Source organism: Petaurus breviceps, unplaced genomic scaffold, assembly GCF_028583685.1.
Source record: "Petaurus breviceps papuanus isolate PSGF00001 unplaced genomic scaffold, PetGlider_PUasm1.0 90919, whole genome shotgun sequence".
Taxonomy (NCBI): Eukaryota; Metazoa; Chordata; class Mammalia; order Diprotodontia; family Petauridae; genus Petaurus; species Petaurus breviceps.
Genome location: NW_027187378.1, coordinates 18671691 through 18680593, shown reverse-complemented (window position 1 = coordinate 18680593; position 8903 = coordinate 18671691). Strand labels below are relative to the sequence as shown.

At 35.7% G+C, this 8903-nt stretch overlaps 1 pseudogene; it reads right to left on the bottom strand.

Moving 5' to 3' along the window:
* Positions 1 to 1148: 1148 nt before the first annotated feature.
* On the bottom strand, positions 1149 to 1782 carry LOC138152177 (LYR motif-containing protein 1 pseudogene; annotated as a pseudogene).
* Positions 1783 to 8903: the final 7121 nt, after the last annotated feature.

The window sequence follows — 8903 nt, the reverse complement described above, 5'->3', positions numbered from 1 at the left end:
ATGAAGTTTTATTAAAGATCGAAAAGTGTTCTCCAATCCTAAGACCTGTCTTTTTATGAACAATTTTTATTGAAGATTGTAATAATCTTTTAACACAAAAGAAAACACTGATGTATAGTGGCTCTCAGTAGAATTTCTCTTGGCTTATCACAAAGACATAGTCCTTTTTCCTTTTGATCTAGATTTTCCATTTCCTATTTGTACATAATTTTAAAATCAACCTAGCCTTTTAATTTAGATAGCAATTCTTCTGCATGTGAGATTCCCCTTTTTGTTGTCAATTAGAAATAATGATTACTTTTACCTATTGTAGTATGAGTTTGCAGTGAGGCTTTGAGGTTTGAATTATAAGTAACATGTTTTGGAATTTGTTTGTACATTGTACACATTTAATGAACAGAATTAAATACACTACATTAGTTTCTGAAGATTTAGGATATTTCCCTCTTCACCAAAATTTTTCTGAGATATTATAACATCTTGCACTAACAGTTAAGGCTGTGATGGGTCTATATTATATTGGATGAGCTCTGCTAGCGTGGCAAAAGAGAAAGCCTACTTGAATATTAATAAAAAAGTACATCTTTGAGTCACAACATTCAAAAAAGAATATCAATAGAACTACTAAAATATAAAAAAGTCTTATTTTAAATATATCCATAACTTAAACACAAAATAAAATAGAGCCAGAGATATTTACATATGTGAGTTTAGTATCTGATGGTCATAGTATCTTTAAGATCTTCCAAGAGAAGACACTAACCGATACTGCCCTTCCTCTACTCTGTAGCTTTCTCTGTATACAGCTACATTATTTCAACAAAAAAAAAATTAAAATTAAAATTTCAATCCAATTCTTGCTATGTTCAGATTTTCATCTAAGATGGTACTAAGATCATGATTAGAAATGAGCTTTGGGAAGTAGTATATTCCTATCTAGTAGCAACACACTGGTATTGATAAATGCAAGGACATATAAACTAGTGTTATAAGATTAAGGACCCAAATCTTTGGATGTTTAAGAGAAATTATAATAAGGATTAAATTCTTTTTCTTTCCTTTCTCTGATAGGACTAAAGTCAAGGAGAAAAGATTTATCATCTAGTTTGTGCTCAGACCTTGCTTGGCTCGCAGTTCTTACAGAGAAACTATTTCTTGGATTGAGAAACTTCATTGTGAGGACTGAGATATAATGGTTTGGGAAGTTTTCTTAGATTCTCCTGAGTTTATAACTTGATAGAGTGAGGGTCTTTGGAGGAAGGTGAATTGGCCTTGGATATGGGATCTGATAATGCAATCCTCTTTCAATTCTTGCTGTGTTATATGTTGTTTAATTAGTTCTGAATTCATAAGTTTTTTGTCTTTCTGGAACAACATTGTGACTTCATTAAAAATGTACTGCTTTTCTTTGATGGTATTTTTCATCAGCCCTAGTGCTGCATGCCTCCTCCTTACAAGCCTGAAAATTCTGCTGTATAGACAGAACTTCTTGTTGCTGTAGTCATACTGTGTTCATTATGCCTGGCTCCTCACACACAGTTTTGGGGATGAGAGGGCAGAGTGTCAGGAGGCCCATGGAGCCAATCAGAACTGTCTTTTTTAACACAAAATTTTCACATGGCTTCCTTATGGATGAAACTTGGCACACCATAATCTCCATAGAATTAAAAGTTATGATAAACCAAAGTCAATGGAGAGATGCATTTTGTAACATTCTGATGTGTTTGGAATAAATAAGGGATCATTTTGGAATGCAGAAATCTTCAAAACATAGTCAAGTATTTCAACTCTTAGGTCTATTTCTCTCCAGAATTTTAATAAAAATAAAATGAAATATATTTCCAGTGATGATGTAGACCTGATAAATGATATAAAGGATGTCTTTGGAAAAAGTAGAGGAGAAAAGACAAAGCATGCACAAAGTATGTTTGTGTGTGTGTGTATATATACATACATATATGTATTTCTTTTTAGTATAATAACTCAAAAGTGATCTAAGCTCTGTGTGTGTGATGATTTTCAGGCAAACTACATTATGCTTAAAGGAATTATCTGTCTTATAGTTGGGAGGAAGGGTGATGACCTACCAAGTGCTTTGAACTTGAAGTATTTTTGGGGGTAGTTAAATATAGTAGGTAAACTGAAGATCAACATTGTGATAGACTATATATAGTTACATGTAAAATTATTCTAGAGAGGGTGGCTAGGTGGTGCAGTGAATAGAGCACTGACCTTGGAGTCAGGGGGACCTGAGTTCAAATTTGGCCTCAGAACTTAACACTTACTAGCTGTGTGACCTTGGGCAAGTCACTTAACCCCAATTGCCCAGCCTTCCCCCCTCCAAAAAGCAAAAAAAAATTGTTTTATGATCTTGGTCTAGGAGCAAAGAGACCTGAACTTGATCTTCTCTTGTTAGTGTTTATGATGTCAATTTTCCCCACTTTTTTATCCACAAAGTTTTTTAAGTTAATTTTTGTTGTTATAGCAGGTTATTTTTAAAGGATTTCAGAGGACTCTAAATAGTCAGTAGTACTGAGAACATATGCCATCTTCCCATGTCAAGCCCAAGTTTGTTCATTGCTCTCACTATGTATCATTCACTTAAAATAAATATCATGATAATATAATTATAATAATTATGTTATTGTTAATTGCAATATATTACCCGATATGAAATTGTTACTATGACACTTAATAATAACAGTTATAACAAACTAATATTAAAATAGCATTTGCCATATACAAGGTATCACACTAAGTGATTTACAAGTATTATCTCATTTCATCTTCACAACAATCCTGAGAGGCAGGTACCATTGTTGCCATTTTACAGTTGAGGATATTGAGAAAAAGAGAATCTGAAATGATTTGTTTAAGGTAACATAGTTAATACATTTCTGAGGCTCGATTTGCCTCAGATCTTCCTGATTCCAGGCCTAGTGCCCTACCCATTGTGCCACCTAGCTGTCTATCTTCAGTTGGTATCTACTTTGTACAAAGAACCCAAATTTTATTCTTATTGAATGAGGAGCTTAACACCAATGATGGCAGGAGGACTGAAAAACAACTTTGAGTTTATTTCATCACCAATAAACAAACATTCTATCCTCACTGGCAATCGAGAGTATATTTCAAGTAAAAATATTTAGAGTTATACTGAGCAATTTAACATTTTGAGGGCTGGAATTTGAAGTTTCAAGTACATTAGGCATTGGGAAAGAAATTACCCTTTGGGAAAACAACAACAACAACAACAACAACTCGGACATGTCATTTTTAGTAAATGGAAGAACTTACATTTGGCCTTGCCCCAAGTTCTTCTGGGTGTCATTCAAATATTTGTGACCAAGTCCATTTCCACCACATCCCCAAGCAATCTATTTACAGTTGCAAATTCATTTGATGGAGAAAGGTGTGGATATAATGCTGATGTTTGTCACTTACAACCATAATTCACTAATCATTTATGTTATTATGATCAGAATTTAATTATTAGATAGTTAAATGAGACTTGGAATTGGGTCTTTCCAAGAATCTTATAATTTTGATGAATAGAATTAAGAAGGGTTATTTGTAATGGAATCTTCAAAATGCATTCAAACATTTTAGCTATTAGGTCTTCCCTTTCTTCAGCATTTAAATTTTTTTTCTCCATAGCACATAAATATGAATGCTTTGTTGCAAACTGTATTCTCAATCCAATTTTCTTAGTGATGTTACCAGATCCCATATATTGAGTTACATGTAGACACATCTGTATCTTCTTACATGACTACACATGTGTGCAAATAACTTGTAAACACCATAACAGCAGCAATAGCATATAGATTTATGGAATTATAGAACCTCAGAGCTAGAAAAACTCCCAAAATTTAACTCATACTTAAAGATGAATGTCCTCTGTAATATAACCACTAAATAGTCATCCAGCCTTTGTTGAACACTTCTCTAAGAGGAAACCCCATCTTGTCAGATGTAATATTTTTAAAGATTTCCTTCGTATTCCTGAACATGTCTTTAAATAATATCTACTCATTGACCCTACTTTTAACCTTAAGGGGTAAGAAGAACAAGTCTAACCCCTATTCTCCATGACAAGTCTTTAAGTAATATGACATATATTGTCCCCTATCTAAATCTTCTCCAAAAAGACTCATTTTGGTCAACATGGCAGAGTAGAATCATGACTTCCACACAGCTCCAATTCATGTAAAACATGACTCTGAACAAACTTTGGATCTACAAAACCCACAAAGTGACACAGAGAAGCTTACCTGCCACTGAGGACAAGCCAGCAGGAAGCAGCCAGCACAACATGTTGAGAGCTGATCCCAGTCCCACCCCAGCTGTAAGGTTTTAGCCTCAGAGTGGCCTGACCAGTTCCCAGCTGGAGGGACTTCTGATCACCAGCACCTGTGGTGGGTTTCTGAATTATCAACACATAGATGCTAAGGAGAAAGTGGAGAGGTCAGTGCAGTCTGGACTTTGGGATCTGGTACTTTGGGAGTACAGTCTGGACTTTACCCCTAGAGGGAGAAACTGCTGAGGTGCAGCAGCTGTGTGGCTACCAACACATGGCAGCTTCAGTTTCTGGCCTGCAGATTGTAGGGTGACCAAGCAACAAATCTGAGGGATAATTGACCTTGCTTTAACCAGCTTGGATATGGATTGTGGTATAAGGTTAAGGTCATGGGGTGTGTGACCAGTTTGCTAGAGCATGTGGAGGCTTCATACAGGGCACCCAACTAATACCTTTGGCAGCTGAGAAAACCCAAGTGATTGGGAAGAACCTCCTCTTTGTGGTAGCAGAGTCCTACTGTGGCAAAAAGTTCAAAATCAAGTAATTGAGTGGCAGCATGAGCAGGCAAAGGAAGCAAAGCAAACAGAACAATCCAACATTGGACTACTATTTTGGGGACAAAAAGGATCAAATCATGGAACAGGAGGAAGACAGCAACGTCAGAAGCCCTGCACCAAAGCTTCCAAGAAAAATACGAGCTGGTTATAGGCCATAGAGGACCTTAAGAAGTATTTTGAAAAACAAATAAGAGAAGTGGAGGAAAAATTGGGAAGAGAAATGAGAACGATGCAAGAAAATTATGAAATTAGAGTCAACAACCTGACTGAAGAAAATAAGAGCTTAAAAAATAGACTAACTCAAATGGCAAAAGAGGCTCAAAAAGGCAATGAGGAGAAGAATGCCTTAAAAAGCCAAATATGACAGATGGAAAAATAATATCAAAGATCACTGAAGAGCATCTTTCCTTAAGAATTAAACTGGAACAAATGTAAGCTAGTGACTTTATGAGAAATCAAGATACTATTTAACAGATCCAAATAAATTTAAAAAAAAGAAGGCAATGTGAAATATCACCTTGGGAAAACCACTGATGTGGAAAATAGATCCAGGAAAGATATTTTAAAAATTATTGGACTACCTGAAAGCCATGATCAAAAAAAGAACCTAAAACAATGCTTCAAGAAATTCTCGAAGAAAATTGCCTTGATATTTTAGAACCAGAGGGCAAAAGAGAGGTTGAGAGAAACCACCAATCACCTCCTTAAAAAGATTCCAAGAAGAAAATTCCTAGGAATATTATAGCCAGGTTTCTGAGTTCCCAGATCAAGGAGAAAATATTACAAGCAGCCAGGAAGAAACAATGTGAATATTGTGGAAACATAATCAGGATAACACAAGATCTGGCAGCTTCAACACTGAGGGATTGGGGGGCTTGTAATATGATATTCCAAAGTCAAAAGGAGCTGGGATTAAGACCAAGAGTCACCTAGCCAGCAAAATTGAGTATCATGTTTCAGGGGAAAATATGGTCATTCAGTGGAATAGAGGACTTTCAAGCAATCTTGATGAAAAAAACAGTTGAATAGAAAATTTGACATTCAGATATAAGAAACAATAGAAGTATGTGAAGGTAAACAGCAAAAAGAGATCATAAGGAACTTATCAAACTTGAACTATTTACATTCCTACCTGGAAAAATGATAATTGTAACTTATGAAACTTTTCTCAATATGGGAATAATTGAATGGAATATAAATGTATGTATGTATGTGAGTGTATGTGTGTATATGTGTGTGTTTATGTATACATACATATATATGTCTCTATAGGATGGTATATGGGCATATGAATTCATATGTGAGTGGGTATATATATGTATACAGGTATACATAGACAGAGGCACAGGACCAATTTAATAGAAAGGGATGATACTTAAAAGGTGAAATTAAGAGGTGAGAGAGGAATATAATGAGAGGAAATGGGTAGAGACCAAATTGGGTAAACTATCTCATATAGAAGAGGCAAGGGGAAATGGTTACAATGGATGGGAAGAATAGGAAGGCAAAAGGGAACGGGTCAACCTTATTCTCATTGAATTTGGCTTAGGGAGGGAACTACATACACACTAAATATCTTATCCTACAGGAGAGTAGGGGGGAAGGAGATGAGAGGGGCATGATGGAAGGGAGGGCAGACTGGGGGGGGGAAAGTTGGAAGCACCCACTTTTGAAAAGAGACAGGATCAAAGTAGAGAATAGAACAAATGGGGGGTGGGGTAGGAGGAAAGGAAATATAGTCAATCTTTTACAATATACCCACTATGGAAATGTTTTGCATAGCTACACTTGTACAACCTATATTGAATTGCTTATCTTCCTAGTAAGGGTGGGTGACAAGAGAGGAAGGGAATGAATCAGGAATTCAAAGTTTTAAAATCAAATGTTAAAATATATATATATATATATTTATATATACTATTATTAATTTTGTTTTGGATGTAACTGGTAAATGAGATGTGCAGGCACTGGGGCATGGAGATCCCACCATGCCCTGCTGGAGAGTCGGAGGGAGTATGGGAGAGGATATGGGAGAGAGCGGACTGGAGGAGGGGATATCCAGTGGGATTGCTGTTTTGGGGTGGTGGATAGGGAAAGGAGAGGAGAAAATTTGTAACTCAAAATCTTGTGGAAATGAATGATATAAACAAGGAGTTAATAAAGCATTTGATAAAAAAACGAAAAACTCTACAAGGACCCCCCCCAAAAAAAAAGCCATTTATTTTAGTCAAAATGACATGGTTTCATGCTTGTCCTCTCATCACTTAAGACAAATTTATGTTAATGTCATCTGCTTTATCAATTTCTGTCCTAAAACATGATAACACAAAATTAGCAGATGTTCCTGCAAACAGTTAAGACTATAATGACCGTATGACTTGTATAATCTAAATATTTTTAAGCACTATGCTTCTGTCAATGTATTTTTACCTTTTATAAACCACTGGACTAGAACCGAGTTTCCTTGATTCCTGGTCCATGTTTTTTTCTACATGGTTCACCACATTCATTTTAGGTTATGAGATAACTGAAGTGTTTCTGTCAATGAACTCTAATCCACTATCCTTTTTTTTTCTGAAAATGACTGAAGATTAGTTCATCAATCTATTTTTTCAATAATATTTGAGTGCCTAATATCTGCAATATACAATATACATGGCTGTCTTCAGGTGGCTTATAGTAAAAGATAAGTGCTGTTCTTCAATCCCTCTTTTAATAAGAATTTAGTATGACAGAGCCAGAATGTGCACTGAATAAATGGAGCTTTGCCTCAGGGTGCTGACATGAAGGGGTGGGTACAATTATTCCCTGTGGCATCTGCCTCATCCCAACACTTCACAGTGTTGCAGAAGTGTAGGGCATAACTACTCTTAGCTATCATCCCCTGGGTCCTGATTGTGTGCTGCTACTCTGACTTAGGAACACACACACACACACACACACACACACACACACACACACACACCCCTATGTCAGAAGAGCAAGATCCAAAGGTCACTATGGCAAGGATTACCCCTTTATCTCTATGCTATGACATTTCCTATCTTTCCCACCTTTTCCCTTCCCCTGTTCTCCTCAAGCTGTCCTCTATACTACCCTGCCTTCTTTTCCCCAAATTAATTTCCCCCATGCATATTTTATCTAGTTATGAGTTTATGGTATAACACTGAGGGATTAATTTAGAAGAACAACACAATTTGGCTAGTTATGAATCTACACTATAATGCTGAGGGATCACACAGAGGTAGAAACAGGACTGGAATAACTGGAGTAGAACCCAGTTCCCTTGATTCCTGGCCTATGGTTTTTCCCACCCAGACTATGAGACTCCCCACATTCATTTTAAGATATGAGTTAATAGAAATGTTTCTGTTCATAGAACTTAATTCCTTACCTAAGAACAGCTTATTTAATGATGTAAATCCATGTTACTAGGAACAATGTTGAAACAATAGTAACGTTTATGGCTTCCAACTATCATTCACAGAGACAAAGCTTCTATAATGGTTAGTACATTATCATTAGACAGCATTATTTCACAAAGAAATTGTATTTTCAGAAAGTGCTTTTAAGTTCTTGGCAAGAAAGTCTTATTTAATTAGCTTGCTTAATAACCAGGTTTTAAAAAAAGAATTTATTTCTCTGACCTGCTGTAAAGCAAGAAGAACCCATGTCCACTATCCTTCAGAAAAGTCAATTTAAGCTAGTGACAGCTATGGAATTTGAGAATCTGGATAATATTGGAATGACTATAGAGTAAGATAACAAGATGTCCAGATACTGCTTAATAGTCTATAACTAAGTAGGCATATGGTTTCTTTAAATTAATAAATGGAAAATTTTCGTTGCTTTTAAAAATATGTTTAATGTCATATTATTTATTTAATTGTGTTTCACATTCTTTTCCTTCCTGATTTTGAGTTCCAAATTCTCTATCAGCCTCTTCCACTACCCAGTGAGAAGGCAAACAATATAATATAAATTGTGAAATCATGCAAAACATATCTCCATATTAGCCATATTTCCAAAAGAAGCAAGAAAAATAA